This window comes from Oncorhynchus masou, unplaced genomic scaffold (assembly GCF_036934945.1).
Source record: "Oncorhynchus masou masou isolate Uvic2021 unplaced genomic scaffold, UVic_Omas_1.1 unplaced_scaffold_3532, whole genome shotgun sequence".
NCBI lineage: Eukaryota > Metazoa > Chordata > Actinopteri > Salmoniformes > Salmonidae > Oncorhynchus > Oncorhynchus masou.
Window position 1 is genome coordinate 906 of NW_027009939.1, and position 27,501 is coordinate 28,406.

Consider the following 27,501-nt stretch of genomic DNA (forward strand, 5'->3'; position numbering starts at 1 on the left):
AGGTAGTTTCATACTAGATCATATACCCAGGTAGTTTGATACTAGAATGGATACCCAGGTAGTTGGATACTAGAATGGATACCCAGGTAGTTGGATACTAGAATGGATACCCAGGTAGTTGGATACTAGAATGGATACCCAGGTAGTTTGATACTAGAATGGATACCCAGGTAGTTGGATACTAGAATGTATACCCAGGTAGTTCGATACTAGGATGGATACCCAGGTAGTTGGATACTAGAATGGATACCCAGGTAGTTGGATACTAGGATGGATACCGGGGCTTCCTTACGGGAGGTTGGAGTGTCGTAGAAAAAACGTAAATTAGTCCAGTTCTGCTAGTTTTTTCCCGGGTTTATGGTTCCTGAATACTGCTGTCATTATACTGATGTGTTTCTATCCCCCCCCTTCTCTACCTCTCTCTCCCCCTTCTCTACCTCTCTCTCCCTCCCCCTTTCTCTACCTCTCTCTCCCCCTCCCCCTTCTCTACCTCTCTCTCCCCCTCCCCTTCTCTACCTCTCTCCCACCCTTCTCTCCCTCCCCCTTCTCTACCTCTCTCTGCCCTCCCCTTCTCTACCTCTCTCTCCCCTCCCCTTCTCTACCTCTCTCTCCCCTCCCCCTTCTCTACCTCTCTCCCACCCTTCTCTCCCTCCCCCTTCTCTACCTCTCTCGCCCTCCCCTTCTCTACCTCTCTCTCCCCCTCCCCTTCTCTACCTCTCTCTCCCCCTCCCCCTTCTCTACCTCTCTCCCACCCTTCTCTCCCTCCCCCTTCTCTACCTCTCTCTCTCTCTCCCCTTCTCTACCTCTCTCTCCCCCTCCCCTTCTCTACCTCTCTCTCCCTCCCCCTTCTCTACCTCTCTCTCCCCTCCCCCAACTCCTACCTCTCCCCCCTTCTCTACCTCTCTCTCCCCCTCCCCCTCTCTACCTCCCCTCCCCTCTCTCTACCCCCTCTCTACCTCTCTTCCCCTCTCCCCTTCTCTACCTTTCACCCCTCTCTACCTCTCTCCCCCTCTCCCTTCTCTACCTCTCTCTCCCCCTCCCCTTCTCTACCTCTCTCCCACCCTCCCCCAACTCTACCTCTCCCCCTTCTCTACCTCTCTCTACCTCTCCCTCCCCCTCTACCTCTCTCCCCCTCCCCCTCTCACCCCCCTCTCTACCTCTCTCCCCCTCTCCTTTCTCTACCTCTCTCTCCCCCTCCCCTTCTCTACCTCTCTCTCCCCCTCCCCCTTCTCTACCTCTCTCCCACCCTCCCCCAACTCTACCTCTCCCCCTTCTCTACCTCTCTCTCCCCCTCCCCCCTCTCTACCTCTCCCTCCCCCTCCCCCCCTCTACCTCTCTCCCCCTCTCCCTTTCTCTACCTCTCTCTCCCCTCCCCCTCTCTACCCCCCTCTCTACCTCTCTTCCCCTCTCCCTTCTCTACCTTTCACCCCCTCTCTAACTCTCTTCTCCTCTCCCTTCTCTACCTCTCTCTCCCCCTCCCACCTCTCTACCCCCCCTCTCCCCCTCTCCCTTCTCTACCTCTCTCTCCCCCTTCTCTCTCTCTGTCTCTCCACCACAGACTTAATAGTTGGTGTATTTGGTGCAGACAAAGCCATTCTATACAGGTACAGTGGTGCTGTGGTTTCCTTTGATGTTCCACATGCCTTCAATGTACTGTTTTTCATGATCCGTCCCACCTAAACCATGTTTCTGTTTAATTTAAAGAATCCCACATGATTTGTATGCAATTAGTGGCACATTTAAGCCTTTAATAGCTGTTTCTCATTTAAAAGGGTATGTGTTTGGTGAACAAAGTCCACATTAAGTCTAAATAATGTACATATTATACAGGCGTTCCACAACACAGACATATACGGTATTGATTCGACATGCAATACTGTACAACTCCTAAAGGATCAACTGGTGAATTGATCCGATAGCTAAGCTCTGTTGTTGTGGTCGTGACCGATGGCCTCTGGATAGCAACGCTAACCCACGTATAGATGAGTGAGTTTCCCTCCCGCTGGCTGACTGGCTGTGAGAGCAGAGACCTGTGCTGCTAGAGGACTTCCAACAAACACCAGATTGCTCTCTTTCTATTGAAAGGCTCCCTGTACGGGGTTCAGAGTGTTGACCGGTCACCGGTGAGGTCTGACCTTAACACGATGAGATCTTAGTCTCTATTGAAGCTCTCTGATGTGGACTTGAGGTACCCCCCCCCCCCCCCTCCGTGCTCACTGTTCTGTACATGGCATGTAAGCTTGACTTCTGACCCCCCCACCCCCCAGGGCCCGGCCTGTCATCAGTGTTAACTCCAGCCTGGACATCAGCCCTCAGATCCTCAACCCGGAGGAAAGGAGCTGCAAGCTGCCTGACAGTGACACTAACGTTTCCTGGTGAGTAAATATAATTATATAATATAATTAGATTTTCACTTTTTAAATAGATATTTATGTCTGTATGTGATGATATGGTCCATATCAGGGGCTCTATTGAGGAGCCAAAATGTTATGAACAGTGTTTGGGGGTGTGTCTTCATTGAAGACAGCGATTTTTGGACTGTCAGACAGACTTCCTCTCTGGTAACATCCTGTCTAACTGTCAGACAGACTTCCTCTCTGGTAACGTCCTGTCTAACTGTCAGACAGACTTCCTCTCTGGTAACGTCCTGTCTAACTGTCAGACAGACTTCCTCTCTGGTAACATCCTGTCTAACTGTCAGACAGACTTCCTCTCTGGTAACATCCTGTCTAACTGTCAGACAGACTTCCTCTCTGGTAACATCCTGTCTAACTGTCAGACAGACTTCCTCTCTGGTAACATCCTGTCTAACTGTCAGACAGACTTCCTCTCTGGTAACATCCTGTCTAACTGTCAGACAGACTTCCTCTCTGGTAACGTCCTGTCTAACTGTCAGACAGACTTCCTCTCTTGTAACATCCTGTCTAACTGTCAGACAGACTTCCTCTCTGGTAACATCCTGTCTAACTGTCAGACAGACTTCCTCTCTGGTAACATCCTGTCTAACTGTCAGACAGACTTCCTCTCTGGTAACGTCCTGTCTAACTGTCAGACAGACCTCCTCTCTGGTAACGTCCTGTCTAACTGTCAGACAGACTTCCTCTCTGGTAACGTCCTGTCTAACTGTCAGACAGACTTCCTCTCTGGTAACATCCTGTCTAACTGTCAGACAGACTTCCTCTCTGGTAACATCCTGTCTAACTGTCAGACAGACTTCCTCTCTGGTAACATCCTGTCTAACTGTCAGACAGACTTCCTCTCTTGTAACATCCTGTCTAACTGTCAGACAGACTTCCTCTCTGGTAACATCCTGTCTAACTGTCAGACAGACTTCCTCTCTGGTAACATCCTGTCTAACTGTCAGACAGACTTCCTCTCTGGTAACATCCTGTCTAACTGTCAGACAGACTTCCTCTCTGGTAACATCCTGTCTAACTGTCAGACAGACTTCCTCTCTGGTAACATCCTGTCTAACTGTCAGACAGACTTCCTCTCTGGTAACATCCTGTCTAACTGTCAGACAGACTTCCTCTCTGGTAACGTCCTGTCTAACTGTCAGACAGACAGAGCTGATGTCGGAAACATGCAACATGTTTATCTAGCTACCGTTCGGTGTTAGAGAACACTATGGCCTTTGCTTTAAAGTTCAATCTGATTCGTTTCTGGTCATATCTTGTTCTCCCCTCAGTTTCAAAGTGAAGTACTGTCTTAAAGCGAGTGGAAGAGGTGCACCAGATTCACTGAGTAAGTATCTGAAGGACATCTCCTACTACTAGTAGTACTCTACGCTACGTTGGAGCCCTACGGGGCTCTGCTACTCAACAAATGCTACTCGGAGATATAGTGTTCTTCTCCCCTGTCGACGAGCTGTTCTCTCAGAGAAACTCCTGTTAGATCACAAAATACAGCTGTCTGTCCCTCTACTCCTCTGAAATAGTACCTATGTCCCCAAAAGACGCCCTTATTCCCTACATTGTGCACTACTTTTTGGACCAGAGCCCCGTGGAACCTGGTCAAAGTAGTGCACTGTAAGGGGATTAGGATGCCATGTAGGATGCATGGAGTAGCTATAGCACCACATCTCTCCTCCCGAGTCATATCTGGCTGTTACCCAGCCTGTTATATCATAGCTTCAGGCTAGCAGTAGCTATAGCACCACATCTCTCCTCCCGAGTCATATCTGGCTGTTACCCAGCCTGTTATATCATAGCTTCAGGCTAGCAGTAGCTATAGCACCACATCTCTCCTCCCGAGTCATATCTGGCTGTTACCCAGCCTGTTATATCATAGCTTCAGGCTAGCAGTAGCTATAGCACCACATCTCTCCCCCGAGTCATATCTGGCTGTTACCCAGCCTGTTATATCATAGCTTCAGGCTAGCAGTAGCTATAGCACCACATCTCTCCTCCCGAGTCATATCTGGCTGTTACCCAGCCTGTTATATCATAGCTTCAGGCTAGCAGTAGCTATAGCACCACATCTCTCCCCCGAGTCATATCTGGCTGTTACCCAGCCTGTTATATCATAGCTTCAGGCTAGCAGTAGCTATAGCACCACATCTCTCCTCCCGAGTCATATCTGGCTGTTACCCAGCCTGTTATATCATAGCTTCAGGCTAGCAGTAGCTATAGCACCACATCTCTCCTCCCGAGTCATATCTGGCTGTTACCCAGCCTGTTATATCATAGCTTCAGGCTAGCAGTACAGCCTGTTAGATCATAGCTTCAGGCCAGCAGTGCAGCCTGTTAAATCATAGCTTCAGGCTAGCAGTGCGGCCTGTTAGGTCATAGCTTCAGGCTAGCAGTACAGCCTGTTAGATCATAGCTTCGGGCTAGCAGTAAAGCCTGTTAGATCATAGCTTCAGGCTAACCCTGCAGCCTGTTAGATCATAGCTTCAGGCTAGCAGTGCTTCCTGTTAGATCATAGCTTCAGGCTAGCAGTGCTTCCTGTTAGATCATAGCTTCAGGCTAGCAGTGCAGCCTGTTAGATCATAGCTTCAGGCTAGCAGTACATCCTGTTAGATCATAGCTTCAGGCTAGCAGTACAGCCTGTTAGATCATAGCTTCAGGCTAGCAGTGCTTCCTGTTAGATCATAGCTTCAGGCTGGCAGTGCTTCCTGTTAGATCATAGCTTCAGGCTAGCCCCGAGGCCTGTTGGATCATAGCTTCAGGCTAGCAGTGCAGCCTGTTAGAGACTCTGGGGAAGTGGATAAAGGGCATCATTGCCAACATCCCAAATTATCAAAAGCTACCCTTTAACCAAAAGCTACCCTGATTATCTGCATTGACCCTTTTTGCACAAACGTTTTTGACTCATCACATACGCGACTGCTAGTGTTTATTATCTATCCTGTTCCCTAGTCACTTTATTCCTAGTTATATGTGCATATCTACCACAATTACCTCATACTCCTGCACATCGACCTGGTACCCCATGTATATAGCCAAGTTATCGTTACTCATTGTGTATTTGTGCTTTGTGCTTCTACACCTGCATTGCTTGCTGTTTGGGGTTTTAGGCTGGGTTTCTGTACAGCACTTTGAGATATCAGCTGATGTACGAAGGGCTATATAAATAAATTTGATTTGATATTTAATATTACTTGTGTTATTACTTTTCTATTATTTTTCTATTTTAAGTAAGCCATTTCACTGTTAGTCCATAGCTGTTGATACGAAGCATGTGCCAAATAAAATTAGATTTGAGTTGTCTTTCGGAAACTAGTATTTCCCCTGAAAGCATTGCTTGTATCACACTAGTGCCATGAGTGTAAAACTAGCTGTCAGCGACTGTTTTAGTCACTAACCAGGCCTTATGTTTACCGTCTGTCTGTGTCCTTGTCAGACTTCCAGGTTCACCTTGTCCTGGATAGACTCAAACACAAGGGGGCGACAAAGAGAGTTCTGTTCCTCCACAGCAAAACTTCCCAGTACACCAAAAACATGACGGTCAGCAACGGCCAAGGACCAGCCTGCGAGGAGCAAGAAGCCTTCCTCATAGTGAGTTACTGTTGTTTAATGCTCTAGGCCCCTGGTGTCAGACTCATTCCACGGAGGGCCCAGTGTCTGCAGGTTTTCGCTCCTCCCTTGTCCTTGATTGAATTAAGGCCACTGATTAGTAAGGAATTTCCCCTCACCTGGTTGTCTAGTTCTTAATTTAAAGGAAAAACCAAAAACCAGGAGACACTAGGCACCCCATGGAATGAGATTGACACCTCTGCTGTGTAGGTCTTCCTTATAGTGAGTGATGCTGAGCAATACACTTGTTTTATTGTCCTGTGTGCATGGAATGTGTTGAGCACTCTGATACCCTTTACACAGTGCTGAGCTGAGCCACGGTGAGCTGTACTGGCCTGGCGTAGCCCTCTTAACCACACCGTAGTTCCTCTTCACCACACTGGACAATGTGAAAGAAAACATCGGTGACAGGACAGTTCTGGTCGGCATGACTCCTACGTTTACAACTTCACTGCTTTGCTTAACTGTTTACTAAGCACTACTAGGGATGATCTTGCGTAATCGAGTTTTCAAACTGTAACCAGAGATATTCTAAGCTATTTGTTGGAATGTGCTTTGTGGTTGCCCAATCTGTGGCTGCCCAGTGTTCATTTGGTTTGTTAATGCTTTCTTAAAGACGATGCTAATTTTGCTTTGACTCTCGTGTTCCATTTGTACGTGTGCATTTGCGGGGCACAACCAAAAATAAACCAAGGCAAGCATCACACAGTTCTTATCCTTAAATTTCCTTCCCCCTCCCCTCTATGTCTCACTCACTCGTGTTCCTATCGCTCCCTTTAAACACGCATGCCCAATGTGCACCCACAAGCTCCCGTAGGCCTACAGAAATAAATGCCTATAAAAACATATCTACCTGATGTTATACGCAAGCTACATTCCTTACCAAAATTTTGACAGTTTTATCAGAAATTGAAAATAGACTGGTGGGTCAGACCCATCTTTGCCTCCAAAAAATACTGAATTCTTTAGGGCATGGATTCTACAAGATGTCGAATACATTCGTTGCTCAATTGGTATCAAGGGACCTAAGGTGCGCCAGGAAAATATTCCTCACACCATTACACCACCCCCACCACCAGCCGGTACCGTTGACACCAGACAGGATGGGTCCATGGACGCTGCTTACGCCAAATCATGACTCTGCCATCAGCATGACGCAACAGGAGCTGAGGTTCGTCGGACCAGGCAGTGTTTTTCCACTCCTCAGTTGTGTTGGTGGTGCCCACTGGAGCCTCTTCTTGTTTTTAGCTGATAGGAACCCTAATCAAAAACTGAAAAATTGGGCGTGCAGAATTATTCAGCCCCCTTAAGTTAATACTTTGTAGCGCCACCTTTTGCTGCGATTACAGCTGTAAGTCGCTTGGGGTATGTCTCTATCAGTTTTGCACATCGAGAGACTGACATTGTTTCCGATTCCTCCTTGCAAAACAGCTCGAGCTCAGTGAGGTTGGATGGAGAGCATTTGTGAACAGCAGTTTTCAGTTCTTTCCACAGATTCTCGATTGGATTCAGGTCTGGACTTTGACTTGGCCATTCTAACAACTGGATATGTTTATTTTTGAACCATTCCATTGTAGATTTTGCTTTATGTTTTGGATCATTGTCTTGTTGGTAGACAAATCTCCGTCCCAGTCTCAGGTCTTTTGCAGACTCCATCAGGTTTTCTTCCAGAATGGTCCTGTATTTGGCTCCATCCATCTTCCCATCAATTTTAACCATCTTCCCTGTCCCTGCTGAAGAAAAGCAGGCCCAAACCATGATGCTGCCACCACCATGTTTGACAGTGGGGATGGTGTGGTCAGGGTGATGAGCTGTGTTGCTTTTACGCCAAACATAACGTTTTGCATTGTTGCCAAAAAGTTCAATTTTGGTTTCATCTGACCAGAGCACCTTCTTCCACATGTTTGGTGTGTCTCCCAGGTGGCTTGTGGCAAACTTTAAACAACACTTTTTATGGATATCTTTAAGAAATGGCTTTCTTCTTGCCACTCTTCCATAAAGGCCAGATTTGTGCAATATACGACTGATTGTTGTCCTATGGACAGAGTCTCCCACCTCAGCTGTAGATCTCTGCAGTTCATCCAGAGTGATCATGGGCCTCTTGGCTGCATCTCTGATCAGTCTTCTCCTTGTATGAGCTGAAAGTTTAGAGGGACGGCCAGGTCTTGGTAGATTTGCAGTGGTCTGATACTCCTTCCATTTCAATATTATCGCTTGCACAGTGCTCCTTGGGATGTTTAAAGCTTGGGAAATCTTTTTGTATCCAAATCTGGCTTTAAACTTCTTCACAACAGCATCTCGGACCTGCCTGGTGTGTTCCTTGTTCTTCATGATGCTCTCTGCGCTTTTAACGGACCTCTGAGACTATCACAGTGCAGGTGCATTTATACGGAGACTTGATTACACACAGGTGGATTGTATTTATCATCATTAGTCATTTAGGTCAACATTGGATCATTCAGAGATCCTCACTGAACTTCTGGAGAGAGTTTGCTGCACTAAAAGTAAAGGGGCTGAATAATTTTGCACGCCCAATTTTTCAGTTTTTGATTTGTTAAAAAAGTTTGAAATATCCAATAAATGTCGTTCCACTTCATGATTGTGTCCCACTTGTTGTTGATTCTTCACAAAAAAATACAGTTTTATATCTTTATGTTTGAAGCCTGAAATGTGGCGAAAGGTCGCAAAGTTCAAGGGGGCCGAATACTTTCGCAAGGCACTGTATATCCAGTTGATAGTACAGATGGTGCAATCAATAGAATAGTTATGTAATATTTCAAACACTCATCCCTAAACCCAACCCTCTCTCTCTCTCTCTCTCTCTGCAGGACTCCAGTTGACTTTGTTCTTACTAAACCCCCCCCTCTCTCTCTCTGCAGGACTCCAGTTGACTTTGTTCTTACTAACCCCCCTCTCTCTCTGCAGGACTCCAGTTGACTGTTTTCTTTCTAAACCCCATCTCCTTTTTCTGCAGGATGACTCTGAGTTCCGGGACAAAATCACTCCCATCTCTGTGTTCATGGAGTTCAGCCTGGACTTCCAGCAGGCAGCGGATAAGACCGGCCTACTGCCTATCCTGGAGCAGACTACCCCCACCAACATCTCCAAACAGGTACACATATGTCTTTACCTAAGGATACATCCCAAATGGCACCCTATTCTCTACATAGTGCACAGGGTTCTGGTCAAAACTAGTGTGCCATATAGGGAGTCGGGAGCCATTTGGGAAGGACAGTAACTGTTGTGATCAGGTATAGAGTAACACATGGTGAGAGGTGGGTCACATGGTCACATGGTCACATGGTGAGTAGGAGACGTGGGTCACATGGTGAGTGGGAGAGGTGGGTCACATGGTGAGTAGGAGAGGTGGGTCACATGGTGATTAGGAGAGGTGGGTCACATGGTGAGTGGGAGAGGTGGGTCACATGGTCACATGGTCACATGGTGAGTAGGAGAGGTGGGTCACATGGTGAGTAGGAGAGGTGGGTCACATGGTGAGTGGGAGAGGTGGGTCACATGGTGAGTGGGAGAGGTGGGTCACATGGTGAGTAGGAGAGGTGGGTCACATGGTGATTAGGAGAGGTGGGTCACATGGTGAGTAGGAGAGGTGGGTCACATGGTGAGTGGGAGAGGTGGGTCACATGGTGAGTGGGAGAGGTGGGTCACATGGTGAGTAGGAGAGGTGGGTCACATGGTGATTAGGAGAGGTGGGTCACATGGTGAGTAGGAGAGGTGGGTCACATGGTGAGTAGGAGAGGTGGGTCACATGGTGAGTAGGAGAGGTGGGTCACATGGTGAGTAGGAGAGGTGGGTCACATGGTGATTAGGAGAGGTGGGTCACATGGTGAGTAGGAGAGGTGGGTCACATGGTGAGTAGGAGAGGTGGGTCACATGGTGAGTAGGAGAGGTGGGTCACATGGTGATTAGGAGAGGTGGGTCACATGGTGAGTAGGAGAGGTGGGTCACATGGTGAGTAGGAGAGGTGGGTCACATGGTGAGTGGGAGAGGTGGGTTAACAAACTGTCTGCTTGTGACACTGTTTTTCAGGCCCATGTCCTACTGGACTGTGGAGATGACAACATCTGCAAGCCAGACCTCAAGCTGTCTGTAGTGAGGTGAGTGGTCCGTCACTTGTTAAGTTACCTCCTCTTCCAGGATCTCATGCCACATTCATTCATTCCTATAACAGCTAGCCAAGTCGAGCTGTTTTGGTCTGGTTACACATCCACCCTAGTTGTTGAAACCATGTTGGAAAGGACAAAGTGATATATAATATCTCAGCCAGCACAGTAAGGTTCTGGTTGACCATCTGGTGTGAATCAGGCATCAGTGAGATGGTCTTAACTTTTCCATTAGTTTTTATTTCTACTACCAGTGACCAGAAGGAGATTGTCCTGACTGAGTAAGGTTTTAAAATCCCAGAAATCTTCCCAGGGTTTTCTGAAATCCTAATTGCAGGATTCCCATAACCAGGGAGGCAATCATCCAAGCAGGATTTCTGACAAACCTAGGAATTTTGGCATAGCAAAATTATGGAAACATTCCCATAGTCTAACTCCATTCTGTCAATCTGATCTCTGACCTCCCCACTAACCAGAAGCAGGTCATTCTGTCAATCTGATCTCTGACCTCCCCACTGACCAGAAGCAGGTAGGTAATTCTGTTAATCTGATCTCTGACCTCCCCACTGACCAGAAGCAGGTCATTCTGTTAATCTGATCTCTGACCTCCCCACTGACCAGAAGCAGGTCATTCTGTCAATCTGATCTCTGACCTCCCCAGTGACCAGAAGCAGGTCATTCTGTTAATCTGATCTCTGACCTCCCCAGTGACCAGAAGCAGATCTACATAGGAGATGATAACCCCTTGACCCTGGAGGTGACAGCGGAGAACAGAGGAGAGGGGGCGTACGAGGCAGAGCTACATGTCTTCCTTCCTCCCCAGGCTGACTTCACTGGGGTCGTACGCAACAGTGAGGTAAAATAAAATAGAGGCCCCAGATGTAACAGATGTGATCGTACTTCGTAACTCTCTTGCGTTTTGCTTTTAAACCAAAGTACTGTCCAGCCAGCGATCTCAGTTGATTGATGTTTATTCTGATGATAGACACAAGGAAGCAGATTAGATTTGCAGGACGACAGTATATATTGATGCCTGTAGATTCGTGATACGTCTTCTAGCAGGGAGATAACTGTGAATTGGCAAGGGGGAGCTAATGCGACCATTACAAATAGAGCATGCTAGCTAACGCGTTCTCTTACAGAGATAACATAATATTAGAGCATGCTAGCTAACGCGTTCTCTTACAGCGATAACATACTATTAGGGAATGCTAGCTAACGCGTTCTCTTACAGCGATAACATACTATTAGAGAATGCTAGCTAACGCGTTCTCTTACAGTGATAACATACTATTAGAGCATGCTAGCTAACTCGTTCTCTTACAGCGATAACATAATATTAGAGCATGCTAGCTAACGCGTTCTCTTACAGCGATAACATACTATTAGAGAATGCTAGCTAACTCGTTCTCTTACAGCGATAACATAATATTAGAGCATGCTAGCTAACGCGTTCTCTTACAGCGATAACATACTATTAGGGAATGCTAGCTAACGCGTTCTCTTACAGCGATAACATACTATTAGAGCATGCTAGCTAACTCGTTCTCTTACAGCGATAACATAATATTAGAGCATGCTAGCTAACTCGTTCTCTTACAGCGATAACATAATATTAGAGCATGCTAGCTAACTCGTTCTCTTACAGCGATAACATAATATTAGAGCATGCTAGCTAACTTCGTTCTCTTACAGCGATAACATAATATTAGAGCATGCTAGCTAACTCGTTCTCTTACAGCGATAACATAATATTAGAGCATGCTAGCTAACTCGTTCTCTTACAGCGATAACATAATATTAGAGCATGCTAGCTAACGCGTTCTCTTACAGCGATAACATACTATTAGAGCATGCTAGCTAACTCGTTCTCTTACAGCGATAACATAATATTAGAGCATGCTAGCTAACTCGTTCTCTTACAGCGATAACATAATATTAGAGCATGCTAGCTAACTCGTTCTCTTACAGCGATAACATAATATTAGAGCATGCTAGCTAACTCGTTCTCTTACAGCGATAACATAATATTAGAGCATGCTAGCTAACTCGTTCTCTTACAGCGATAACATAATATTAGAGCATGCTAGCTAACTCGTTCTCTTACAGCGATAACGTAATATTAGAGCATGCTAGCTAACTCGTTCTCTTACAGCGATAACGTACAAAGGCCCATGTTGACTCTACAAGGTGTCCAAAGCGTTCCACAGGGATGCTGGACCATGTTGACTCTACAAGGTGGCCAAAGCGTTCCACAGGGATGCTGGACCATGTTGACTCTACAAGGTGTTGAAAGCGTTCCACAGGGATGCTGGCCCATGTTGACTCTACAAGGTGTTGAAAGCGATCCACAGGGATGCTGGCCCATGTTGACTCTACAAGGTGTTGAAAGCGTTCCACAGGGATGCTGATCCATGTTGACTCTACAAGGTGTTGAAAGCGTTCCACAGGGATGCTGGCCCATGTGGACTCTACAATGTGTTCAAAGTGTTCCACAGGGATACTGGCCCATGTTGACTCTACAAGGTGTTGAAAGCGTTCCACAGGGATGCTGACCCATGTTGACTCTACAATGTGTTCAAAGCGTTCCACAGGGATACTGGCCCATGTTGATTTCAATGCTTCCCACAGTTGTGTCAAGATGGCTGGATGTCCGTTGGGTGGTGAACCATTCTTGATACACACAGGAAACTGTTGAGCGTGAAATGCTGAATACAACAGGTGTAGTAGACCTTACAGTGAAATGCTGAATACAACAGGTGTAGTAGACCTTACAGTGAAATGCTGAATACAACAGGTGTAGTAGACCTTACAGTGAAACGCTGAATACAACAGGTGTAGTAGACCTTACAGTGAAATGCTGAATACAACAGGTGTAGTAGACCTCACAGTGAAATGCTGAATACAACAGGTGTAGTAGACCTCACAGTGAAATGCTGAATACAACAGGTGTAGTAGACCTCATAGTGAAATGCTGAATACAACAGGTGTAGTAGACCTTACATTGAAATGCTGAATACAACAGGTGTAGTAGACCTTACAGTGAAATGCTGAATACAACAGGTGTAGTAGACCTGACAGTGAAATGCTGAATACTACAGGTGTAGTAGACCTTACAGTGAAATGCTGAATACAACGGGTGTAGTAGACCTTACAGTGAAACGCTGAATACAACAGGTGTACTGGACCTTACAGTGAAATGCTGAATACAACAGGTGTAGTAGACCTTACAGTGAAATGCTGAATACAACAGGTGTACTGGACCTTACAGTGAAATGCTGACTACAACAGGTGTAGTAGACCTCACAGTGAAATGCTGAATACAACAGGTGTAGTAGACCTTACAGTGAAATGCTGAATACAACAGGTGTACTGGACCTTACAGTGAAATGCTGAATACAACAGGTGTAGTAGACCTTACAGTGAAATGCTGAATACAACAGGTGTACTGGACCTTACAGTGAAATGCTGAATACAACAGGTGTAGTAGACCTCACAGTGAAATGCTGAATACAACAGGTGTAGTAGACCTTACAGTGAAATGCTGAATACAACAGGTGTAGTAGACCTTACAGTGAAATGCTGAATACAACAGGTGTAGTAGACCTCACAGTGAAATGCTGAATACATCAGGTGTAGTAGACCTCACAGTGAAATGCTGAATACAACAGGTGTAGTAGACCTCACAGTGAAATGCTGAATACAACAGGTGTAGTAGACCTCACAGTGAAATGCTGAATACAACAGGTGTAGTAGACCTCACAGTGAAATGCTGAATACAACAGGTGTAGTAGACCTTACAGTGAAATGCTGAATACAACAGGTGTAGTAGACCTCACAGTGAAATGCTGAATACAACAGGTGTAGTAGACCTTACAGTGAAATGCTGAATACAACAGGTGTACTGGACCTTACAGTGAAATGCTGAATACAACAGGTGTAGTATACCTCACAGTGAAATGCTGAATACAACAGGTGTACTGGACCTTACAGTGAAATGCTGAATACAACAGGTGTAGTAGACCTGGATACAACAGGTGGAGTAGACCTGGATACAACAGGTGTAGTAGACCTCACAGTGAAATGCTGAATACTACAGGTGTAGTAGACCTCACAGTGAAATGCTGAATACAACAGGTGTAGTAGACCTCACAGTGAAATGCTGAATACAACAGGTGTAGTAGACCTTACAGTGAAATGCTGAATACAACAGGTGTAGGAGACCTTACAGTGAAATGCTGAATACAACAGGTGTAGTAGACCTCACAGTGAAATGCTGAATACAACAGGTGTAGTAGACCTTACAGTGAAATGCTGAATACAACAGGTGTAGTAGACCTGGATACAACAGGTGGAGTAGACCTGACAGTGAAATGCTGAATACAACAGGTGTAGTAGACCTCACAGTGAAATGCTGAATACAACAGGTGTAGTAGACCTCACAGTGAAATGCTGAATACAACAGGTGTAGTAGACCTAACAGTGAAATGCTAAATACAACAGGTGTAGTAGACCTCACAGTGAAATGCTGAATACAACAGGTGTAGTAGACCTAACAGTGAAATGCTAAATACAACAGGTGTAGTAGACCTCACAGTGAAATGCTGAATACAACAGGTGTAGTAGACCTAACAGTGAAATGCTAAATACAACAGGTGTAGTAGACCTCACAGTGAAATGCTGAATACAACAGGTGTAGTAGACCTGAATACAACAGGTGTAGTAGACCTGAATACAACAGGTGTAGTAGACCTGAATACAACAGGTGTAGTAGACCTCACAGTGAACAACAGGTGTAGTAGACCTGAATACAACAGGTGTAGTAGACCTCACAGTGCCTTTAACCTAGAAAAATAAGGGTGAAGTAAAAAAAAAAAGGAAAAAAAGGAAATGAATTAAACATCAGCAGCATTAAAATAACAGTAGAGAGGCTATATAACCTGGGCCACAGGTTAGTCGAGGTGATTGAGGTCATATGTACATGTAGGTGTAGTTAAAGTGACGAGCTATCAACATTAACATAGTATCATGCATTTTGTCGGTTTCTCCCTTGCAGACTCTGTCAAGGTTGTCCTGTGCATACAAGACAGAGAACCAGACCAGGGTGGTGGTGTGTGACCTGGGGAATCCCATGAAAGGAGGAATTAAGGTGAGTGGATGGAGCATGCAGATTGGTATCCGTCCCGTTGACCTGAATGAGGGGGGGTGTATGTTCTAGGGATTCTATTTCTATGTTGGTGTTGACTAGACACCTAGTCAGCGCCATTTCACCAGGTCAAATTCCTGGTACATGTGAATGCACTTGGTGAATGCAGATGATTCTGATTCTGATCCAGGGTGCGTTTACACAGGCTGCCCAAATCTGATTCATTTATTGGCCGAAAAAAAAAAATCTGATCTGATTGGTCAAAAGTAAAACATTTCAGAATTGTGCTGCCTGTATAGCGTAGTACGAGACTTAAAATCAGAATGGTGATGATCCGATGCTGTGGTTTTCGATGTCGTCTTCAGGTGCTGGCCGGACTCCGCTTCAATGTTCATCAGCTCTCAGAGCAGGACACGTTTGTGAAGTTTGACCTGCAGATACAAGAGGTAACAAACGGGGTCAAACACAAGTCTTTCCAACAGGTGTGCTTTAAATAAAATTACTTTCTGATCTTTTACTTCCAAACAACTGGGTATGTATACAAGTCTCTCTCGCAAGACTTTTAAATCTTAAATGAACCTACCTAACCTGTATAAATACTGGAATGAAACAGAGTCTCGTACGTCGTCGAATGGTCATAAAGTTAGGACCTAATTGAACTAAAAATCATTTTTAGAGAAGAGACTCCCTGTACATTCTCCACACACATTCTGACTCTGTGGTAACAGACAGTGAGACTAAAGGATCGTCCCAAAACTGCACCCTACTTCCTGTATTGGACCCACTTTGACAAGGGCAAATGTAAAAAAAAAAAAAAAAAAAATTGTTATTTCTCTTCTCCCTGTTGGATTGAAAAGGAGCTTGTCAATGACAGAGTCGCTGTATCTTGCGTCTGTCACTGTTGTTATGAAGGAAAACCTTTTGTTTACTCTCCCGCTACCCCAAGGTCACGCTGGTCCTCTCTACAAAAAAAACAAACATATTCTGTTGATCAAAGTCACTGTTAAATTGTTTAGAATATAGTTGAGAGCCCATGTGTCTTGTGGTGGAATTGTCTGGAGTTTTTGTATATTTCTTATGAGGCTTTAGCAGCAAGTTCTAAATCATGGACAAAAATTACAATACAATGCAATGGTTCCACCCTGTGGACATTTTGTGTTTTAGCATCAACCTGTACTGTGTACACTGCTTATCTGATGTTTTCACGATCTGGTCTTTCTTTTTAATCAGTTAATAATATAATACTGTCTTTCAGTTCCAACCAGTTCAACAGCACCAGCAGTCTGGTCTCCAGTATCACAACGCTGGCTGTTCTGGCCAATGTGGATATCAGAGGGTATGTTGTCTTCTCCAATGAAGGCCATTACTGAACAAAATCTTAGCCGTTTAAGTACAGAAATATCATCTAATTGAAGTGTGAAAAGAATGTATTTTCACTTTAGTATCCTGCATTTTATCCTACCTTAATGGGCAGGTGGGAGGTCACCAACATACACCTTATCCTACCTTAATGGGCAGGGTGGGAGGTCACTAACATATCCTCCTACCTTAATGGGCAGGTGGAGGTCACCATACACCTCCTCCTACCTTAATGGGCAGGTGGGAGGTCTCCTCCTACCTTAATGGGCAGGTGGGAGGTCACCAACATACACCTCCTCCTACCTTAATGGGCAGGTGGAGGTCACCAACATACCTCTCCTCCTACCTTAATGGGCAGGTGAGGTCACTAACATACACCTCCTCCTACCTTAATGGGCAGGTGGGAGTGGGTCACTAACATACACCTCCTCCTACCTTAATGGGCAGGTGGGAGGTCATCAACATACACCTCCTCCTACCTTAATGGGCAGGTGGGAGGTCACCAACATACACCTCCTCCTACCTTAATGGGCAGGTGGGAGGTCACCAACATACACCTCCTCCTACCTTAATGGGCAGGTGGGAGGTCACCAACATACACCCTATCCTACCTTAATGGGCAGGTGGGAGGTCACCAACATACACCCTATCCTACCTTAATGGGCAGGTGGGAGGTCACCAACATACACCTTATCCTACCTTAATGGGCAGGTGGGAGGTCACCAACATACACCTCCTTCTACCTTAATGGGCAGGTGGGAGGTCACCAACATACACCTCCTCCTACCTTAATGGGCAGGTGGGAGGTCACCAACATACACCTTATCCTACCTTAATGGGCAGGTGGGAGGTCACCAACATACACCTCCTTCTACCTTAATGGGCAGGTGGGAGGTCACCAACATACACCTTATCCTACCTTAATGGGCAGGTGGGAGGTCACCAACATACCTCTCCTCCTACCTTAATGGGCAGGTGGGAGGTCACCAACATACACCTCCTCCTACCTTAATGGGCAGGTGGGAGGTCACCAACATACCTCTCCTCCTACCTTAATGGGCAGGTGGGAGGTCACCAACATACACCTCCTCCTACCTTAATGGGCAGGTGGGAGGTCACCAACATACACCTTATCCTCCTTAATGGGCAGGTGGGAGGTCACCAACATACACCTCCTTCTACCTTAATGGGCAGGTGGGAGGTCACCAACATACACCTTATCCTCCTTAATGGGCAGGTGGGAGGTCACCAACATACACCTCCTTCTACCTTAATGGGCAGGTGGGAGGTCACCAACATACACCTTATCCTACCTTAATGGGCAGGTGGGAGGTCACCAACATACACCTCCTCCTACCTTAATGGGCAGGTGGGAGGTCACCAACATACCTCTCCTCCTACCTTAATGGGCAGGTGGGAGGTCACCAACATACACCTCCTCCTACCTTAATGGGCAGGTGGGAGGTCACCAACATACACCTCCTCCTACCTTAATGGGCAGGTGGGAGGTCACCAACATACACCTCCTCCTACCTTAATGGGCAGGTGGGAGGTCACCAACATACACCTTATCCTACCTTAATGGGCAGGTGGGAGGTCACCAACATACACCTCCTCCTACCTTAATGGGCAGGTGGGAGGTCACCAACATACACCGTATCCTACCTTAATGGGCAGGTGGGAGGTCACCAACATACACCTTATCCTACCTTAATGGGCAGGTGGGAGGTCACCAACATACACCTCCTTCTACCTTAATGGGCAGGTGGGAGGTCACCAACACACACCATAAAATGCAGATTGTGTTTAGATTATAATTAGCAGGTAATTATCAGGTAATTAGCTGGTAATTAGTAAATATCTGCCGGCTCAAATCCCAGGTGGGACCTTCAGCTGCGTCTGTCTGTCTGTGCCTCAGACCTGAGGGTAACAGAAGGGTTTAGTTTGATGGAATGTATGTAACCCATGATAAGTGGTTTAGCAGCAAAGACAGTACTGATGTCCCCTACCATCTCTCATATAGTAATGACTTTACTGATTCACGGTAACAGAATGTGAAGAAATGCAGAATGTACTTTATATGGATAGCCCAGACGTTGAACCCCAATCTCCCCCCCCCCCCTTCCCTTTGCTGTAGGGTGGCGCTTCCTGACCAGTTCTTCCTGCCCATCGCGAACTGGAAGCCCAAAGAGAACCTTGTCGTAGGAGAGGACATCGGTCCACAAATAATGCACATCTATGAGGTCAACCATGACACTGTTCCCTATATAGGCTGGTCAAATGACACCCTATTCCCTATATAGGCTGGTCAAAAGTAATGCACTATATTGGGTTCCATTTCATGACATTAGACCCAACGTGGCGTGACATTAGACCCAACGTGTCGTGACATTAGACCCACTGTGTCGTGACATTAGACCCAACGTGTCGTGACATTAGACCCGCCGTGTCGTGACATTAGACGCAAAGTGTCGTGACATTAGACCCAACGTGTCGTGACATTAGACCCAACGTGTTGTGACATTAGATTCACCGTGTCGTGACATTAGACCCAACGTGTCGTGACATTAGATTCACCGTGTCGTGACATTAGACCCAACGTGTCATGACATTAGATTCACCGTGTCGTGACATTAGACCCAACGTGTCGTGACATTAGATTCACCGTGGTCGTGACATTAGACCCAACGTGTCGTGACATTAGATTCACCGTGTCGTGACATTAGACCCAACGTGTCGTGACATTAAACCTAACATGTCGTGACATTAGACCCGCCGTGTCGTGACATTAGACCCGCCGTGTCGTGACATTAGACCCACCGTGTCGTGACATTAGACCCACCGTGTCGTGACATTAGACCCAACGTGTCGTGACATTAGACCCACCGTGTCGTGACATTAGACCCAACGTGTCGTGACATTAGATTCACCGTGTCATGACATTAGACCCAACGTGTCGTGACATTAGATTCACCGTGTCGTAACATTAGACCCGCCGTGACATGACATTAGATTCACCGTGTCGTGACATTAGACCCAACGTGTCGTGACATTAGACCCACCGTGTCGTGACATTAGACCCAACGTGTCGTGACATTAGACCCACCGTGTCGTGACATTAGACCCAACCTGTCGTGACATTAGATACACTGTGTCGTGACATTAGATTCACCGTGTCGTGACATTAGACCCAACGTGTCGTGACATTAGATTCACCGTGTCGTGACATTAGACCCGCCGTGACGTGACATTAGATTCACCGTGTCATGGCATTAGACCCAACGTGTACTTTACCTGTAGATTAATGTCAACTGCTAAATGTAAAACGAACATAGCTGACCTTTCACATAACACCTATATAAGTCAGTGAAGCCTGGAGCAGTACCGGTAACTACAATCTGTCTTATTCCAGTTGCGTAACAGAGGTCCCAGTACCTTCAGCAAGGCCATACTGGACATCGAGTGGCCCTACAGGTTCAACAACGGCTCTCTGCTCTACATCACTAAACTAGAGGTGGACGGAGGCATGAACTGCAGTACAGACATGGAGATCAACCCACTCAATGTCTCAGTATGTGATATTCTCTCCCTTCCATTCACCATTTCATTCAGCCTACACACTGGCTCTTTTTCAATTGTCTAAACAGTCTGTCCTCTCCGATGCTCCTCCCATTTATTGCACTGATCTGAAAGAAGTGACCAGGTGAACGTCAGTCTGGCAACCAGGTGAACGTCAGCCTGGCGACCAGGTGAACGTCAGCCTGGCGACCAGGTGAACGTCAGCCTGGCGACCAGGTGAGCGTCAGCCTGGCGACCAGGTGAACGTCAGCCTGGCGACCAGGTGAAGCGACAGTCTGGCGACCAGGTGAACGTCAGCCAGGCGATAAACTAACCTGCCATCATTACACCAGTCAGCATTTTCCGTCAGTTGAAACAGAACAGGAGGAGACAATGAGGGAACAGATTGTTAAACAATTGAGATAGAGCTTCCGTTGCTATTGGTGACATAATAATCGGAAGTTATTGAAGGGATTCCTCTCTCTCTCTCTGTCCGTTCTAGAATCCTTTGTCAGCAGAGACAAATGGTTCAGCTTCCACCAGTGGAGACAATACAGAAGGGAGGAACAGAAACCATGTTCACCGCAGAGAGCTGGCGAAGAAAGAGATGGAGGCAGACCTGGAAACTCTGGTAATTGGCGTGATTACCTGACTAATGCTGTACTGTCATTTTATACCAGGGTTTCGGGGTCAATTCCATTTCAATTCAGTTGATTCAGGAAGTAAACTGCAAGTCTGAAATGTACTTCCTGAATCGCTAACCCTGTTGGCTACAGTACTAATGTACTTCCTGAATCGCTAACCCTGTTGGCTACAGTACTAATGTACTTCCTGAATCGCTAACCCTGTTGGCTACAGTACTAATGTACTTCCTGAATCGCTAACCCTGTTGGCTACAGTACTAATGTACTTCCTGAATCGCTAACCCTGTTGGCTACAGTACTAATGTACTTCCTGAATCGCTAACCCTGTTGGCTACAGTACTAATGTACTTCCTGAATCGCTAACCCTGTTGGCTACAGTACTAATGTACTTCCTGAATCGCTAACCCTGTTGGCTACAGTACTAATGTACTTCCTGAATCGCTAACCCTGTTGGCTACAGTACTAATGTACTTCCTGAATCGCTAACCCTGTTGGCTACAGTACTAATGTACTTCCTGAATCGCTAACCCTGTTCTAATGTAATCATACAGATGGCATTAGCCGTATGGATTGTGTTTAATGTCACTGTGAATGTGTCTCCTCACTCAGGATTGTTCCAAGGCCCAGTGCCTGAAGATCCGTTGTCAGGTGGGCCGTGTGGAGAGAGGTCAGAGTACTACCCTGTACGTCCACTCCAGGCTGGGGGTGGCCACCTTCCTCAAGGTGAGCCTCCTGTCTGTTATCCCCTAGAGCAGTAGTTTTCAACTCTTCACATACCAGGTCTGGAGCCTGCTGGTTTATTTTCTACCTGATAATTAATTGCACCCTCTAAATCCCTGATTAGAGGGGAACAATGGAAGAAAAAACCGTAGAGGAACTGGCTTCGAGTTTAGTTTGAAGGGACCGAGATGTTCTATGCGAGCCTGGTGGTCCCAGATGTGTTTGTGCTGTATTGTGCGTCCACTCAAGACTATAGGGGGGTGACCACCTTCCTCAAGATGAGACATTCCACCTACTGTAGTTGAAGCATACAGCAGGGTTGTGTTCATTAGGCACCAAACGGGACTGAAACATTGGAGGTACTATCTATCCAATGAGAAATGCCGTTTCTGATTTCCATTTCAAGACATGTGGCTACAGTGTGCCCCAGTGGCGATTTTAGCATGTAAATCTTGGTAGGGCAAACCAACATTTTTTTTGGAGGGGGACGCTTACCAGCAAAGCCACTACACAACACAACACTAAACAATACATGAATTGCACTATAACAGTGACAATCGGTGCCCACAATCTGTTAGGATCTATATAAAGCTGTCCTGCAACAGCAAAGTCCTAACACCTTACTACTGCTACAATCATTACCTGTCACGGTTTTCTGTAGGCGAAGGAGAGTCAGACTAAAATGCACAAGGATGCTTTTGTGATTCATATTTTAATGAAACAAGGAAAACATGAATCAATACGAAAACAACAAACGAAAACCGGAACAGCCTATACTGGTGCAAACTAACACACGACAGACATAAAAGGAAAGGAACAATCACCCATGAAACACTCAAGAATATGGCTGTCTAAATATGGATCCCAATCAGAGACAACGATAAGCACCTGCCTCTGATTGAGAACCACTTCAGACAGCCATAGACTAAGCTAGAACACCCCCACTAAGCTACAATCCCAATACCTATGAAAAACCCCAAGACAAAACACACCACATACAAAAACCCATGTCACACCCTGGCCTGACCAAATAGATAAAGAAAACACAAAATACTAAGACCGGGGCGTGACACTATCAGAGGAACCTTGTCTGGCAGCGAAACAGTTCATTCAGACTCATTTACTGCCTTTAAAATAAACATAGCTGATATGGCAGACTTGCTTAAACAAATGTGGTTTCTACTGACAATTGAGATATACAAACTATGGCATAAATGGACGACAAGCAGATAAGAGGAAATCCGTTATTTCGATTAAGATATTTAATGAGCGAGCTAGGACGGACATAGTCAATATAACTATTTGTTCAGCACTTTTGAAATTTACAGCGACAGAATTCAGAACATGGGCCGTTCTTAGTGTTCTCCCTGTACACCAAGTCAGAACCGTATGATAAATAAAGGGGACATACAAGCAGACAATGAAAGCTCTTACAATATTCAATGATTACAGGCTACTTGTGCACCACCAAGTCAGAACAGTAGGTGAAATTAAGAGGGGTAAATAGACCAAATGATGGTGAGGCACATGAGCCACTAACGTCTTACTCCACAACATACACTTAGTATGACTTTCTCAGCTACAGTAACATATCTCCCTGGCATATTACATCCTTTATGCAGCAGTGTACAATACATTTTTGGACTCACCTTGTTGTATAATGCTCACTTGAGCAGGAAGGTGAAGCGGCAGTCCTTCGTGGGCAAATTTTGTCCTCAAAGTCTGGCATTCTCTGGATTTATGGTGCTTTCAAGACTGGGAACTCGGCAAAAAAACAAGGTTGAATCATGATAACGTCAGTGATCTTTAGTTAGCCACTGATTCCTTCCAAACCACTCATTGTTGAATTTGTGATTTCCATCTTGTTGTGTAATGTTTATGTCCAATGGCTGATGAGCACCAATATGTTTTATCTATAATTTCTCTTCATAATTTCTCTTCATATGACAAATATTAAAAAAGATTTGCCAGTAGATTGTCGACGTGATTCATGATGATGACTGCTTGTCTAGCTTGCTAGCTAAGATTGTGAAAGTATGATGTTGACATGATCCGTCTAATCAAAGCTACGGTAGATATAATGTGATTTGACATCATTTTATCAGTGGACAATGACCTTAAGCCTTCTTGGATGGGCACTTCTAATGTAACTCTATGGCAGCACCCAAGGGGCTTGAATTTTCAAGGTCTACCCTTAGATTTGGCAGTGACGTAGTGTCCCCATGAGTGACAGAACACTGAGCCAATCACGGCACAACAAGAGGACATTACCAACCTTTACTCTCCATATTTTCCACTGGCTGCCCCAACACCACAGAAAGCACTGAGCTGAAACACCTGAATCAATAAAGACAAAAAGAGACCATGTTTGTATGGGAGGGTTTATTAACTCAACTCTAATTATTATTTTTATTTTTTTGTTTACATTATTTGCAAACTGATATGTGACACGTATTACTGCCAAAATAACATGCACAACAGGCAACCCAAGATACCCTGAATGATGGGTCGCCACTGGTGTGCCCCTAATGAACAAGAGCCTGGCACACCTGGTTGAAGCGTAGTGTATGCTTGGTAAAGCTCGCTATTTACGCACCGCACTGGATCTGCACAAATAGATCTGTCACCACCACAAATAGATCTGTCACCATAATTGAAATAAATCTGTCACCACCAGACTAGCTATATGGACCATAACTTAAATAAATCTGGCACCACTTAGGTTGGAGTCATTAAAACTCATTTTTCAACCACTCCACACATTTTCACACATTTCTTGTTAACAAACTATCGTTTTGGCAAGTCGGCAAGTCGACCTACGACAGGGAATTTTTACTTGGATTAAATGTCAGGAATTGTGAAAAAACTGAGTTTAAATGGATTTGACTAAGGTGTATGTAAACTTCCGACTTCAACTGTATATGGGCCTCAACTTAAATAAATCTGGCACCACCAGGCTAGCTATGTGGGCCTCAACTTAAATAAATCTGGCACCACCAGGCTAGCTATGTGGGCCATAACTTAAATAAATCTGGCACCACCAGGCTAGCTATATGGGCCATAACTTAAATAAATCTGGCACCACCAGGCTAGCTATATGGGCCACAACTTAAATAAATCTGGCACCACCAGGCTAGCTATATGGGCCATAACTTAAATAAAAGCCTAATATGTTGGCTCCCTTTTTGATGTAATAAAATCGAGCCGTGATGGTGCGTTTCTTTGGTCCAGACTGAGAGCCAGAACCGGTCGTTCACCGTGAGGTCCTCCGCTTCCTTCAGCGTCATAGAGATGCCTTATAACAAGAACCTGGTGTCTGAGCTGCCCTCCAACGCAATTACGGTGAGTCACATGACATGAACCAGGTCTGCCTCTGAAATGGAACCCCGGTCTCGATATAATCCGCTACTTTTGACCAGAGTCCATAGGATCCTGTATTGTTCTTTATGGCTGGCTACTACCACAGCAAATAGGTCATTTCCTTTGTCTCTGTGTATTGGATGAATAGAGATGTGTTGTATTGTAATACCCTGCGATGTGTCCTTCAGGTGAGTATGTCAGTGATCTGGTTGAAATCTGATCCTGAACCTGTTCCCGGGTGGGTGGTGGCGTTGGCTGTGCTGGCTGGACACTGCTGCTGGCTCTGCTAATCTTCATCATGTATAAGGTGAGTCAAACCTTTCCTTCCCTTGCCTCCTATCCTCTCTTGTTTCCAATAAAGTCCATCTAGTGGCCGGTGTTGAAAATTAGGCATAAGCTAGAAACACTCGAGGGTAAATCCATTTTAAATTCAATCCCTTCCATATGTATTTGTCCCATTGTAGAAATTGCTCAGAAAGTGACATTTTGGACCTGAATACCAAAACATTTGTGAGATAAAAGGTGCTCAAAGTTGATTTTTGCATACCCCAAGTACCATGAGACATCACTGGAAAAGATAAACGGTTGAGTGTTTACATCACTGGAAAAGATAAACGGTTGAGTGTTTACATCACTGGAAAAGATAAACAGTTGAGTGTTTACATCACTGGAAATGATAAACGGTTGAGTGTTTACATCACTGGAAAAGATAAACAGTTGAGTGTTTACATCACTGGAAATGATAAACGGTTGAGTGTTTACATCACTGGAAAAGATAAACAGTTGAGTGTTTACATCACTGGAAAAGATAAACGGTTGAGTGTTTACATCACTGGAAAAGATAAACGGTTGAGTGTTTACATCACTGGAAAAGATAAACGGTTGAGTGTTTACATCACTGGAAAAGATAAACGGTTGAGTGTTTACATCACTGGAAAAGATAAACGGTTGAGTGTTTACATCACTGGAAAAGATAAACGGTTGAGTGTTTACATCACTGGAAAAGATAAACAGTTGAGTGTTTACATCACTGGAAAAGATAAACGGTTGAGTGTTTACATCACTGGAAAAGATAAACGGTTGAGATTGATGTCATTTAAAAGCTTACAAACAGGGTTTACAAATTATGTTATCATTTCTTGAAAAATATATATTTTTTAATTATAGAAATGGTCATTTTTGAACCTTGAACCTGTCAAGTCTTGACAAGGAGTGGATGGATTTCAGTTGTGATAGCCCTTTTGTAGACTGTATCTGCGTGTTCAGAAAACAGCGCTTTGAGATTCCTTCTGTAATGAAAAGCGCTATAGAAGTGGAATAAGTAGAATTAGAGGACATAGGATCCTAATTGTCTGTGACTCCTCCCTCCCTCCAGCTGGGTTTCTTCAAGCGTGTACGCCCCCCTCAGGAGGACAACACGGAGAAGGAACAGCTGGCACCGCAGGAGAACGGTGACAGGATCAATGAAGCCTGAGACCTCCAGCAAGCCCTCCAGCAACCCCTGGAGGTCTCCAGACTTCGATGCAACACCAGGACCTGCATTGACACACTATCTCACGAGTAGAACATTTTGCAAATCAAAAAAAAAATCTAGAATCCCATCGAGACAGCAGATATTTAGGAGACCTCATGAGCTGTCCTAACCAGTTAACAGTTACCAGTTGGTGTCTTGATAATAGAAAAGGGCGGCTTAGTCAGTGGTTCCTACACCATAGACCTGTTCCTGCACCATAGACAGGTTCCTACACCATAGACAGGTTCCTGACCCATAGACAGGTTCCTGACCCATAGACAGGTTCCTACACCATAGACAGGTTCCTACACCATAGACCTGTTCCTGCACCATAGACAGGTTCCTACACCATAGACAGGTTCCTGACCCATAGACAGGTTCCTGACCCATAGACAGGTTCCTACACCATAGACAGGTTCCTACACTATAGACAGGTTCCTGACCCATAGACAGGTTCCTACACCATAGACAGGTTCCTACACTATAGACAGGTTCCTGACCCATAGACAGGTTCCTACACCATAGACAGGTTCCTGACCCATAGACAGGTTCCTGACCCATAGACAGGTTCCTGACCCATAGACAGGTTCCTGACCCATAGACAGGTTCCTACACCATAGACAGGTTCCTAAACCATAGACAGGTTCCTACACCATATGATCAACCCATACATAATCTAGACATTTACATTACATTTACATTTAAGTCATTTAGCAGACGCTCTTATCCAGAGCGACTTACAAATTGGTGAATTCACCTTCTGACATCCAGTGGAACAGCCACTTTACAATAGTGCATCTAAATCATTAAGGGGGGTGGTGAGAAGGATTACTTATCCTACATGTGTCGCCATTGACAATGATTTCACAAGAGGCGTAATTCACATGATATCATGATATGACTCAATAACTATAGCCACTAATGCAGGGCTGCCCAACCCTCTTCCTGGAGATCTACTGTCCTGTAGGTTATCAGTCCAACCCTCCAGGAAGAGGGTCAATCAAATCAAATGTATTTATATAGCCCTTCTGACATCAGCTGATATCTCAAAGTGCTGTACAGA

At 45.3% G+C, this 27,501-nt stretch overlaps 1 pseudogene; it reads left to right on the plus strand.

The window, feature by feature from the left end:
- Positions 1-241: 241 nt before the first annotated feature.
- Positions 242-27,251, plus strand: LOC135534532 (integrin alpha-V-like; annotated as a pseudogene).
- Positions 27,252-27,501: the final 250 nt, after the last annotated feature.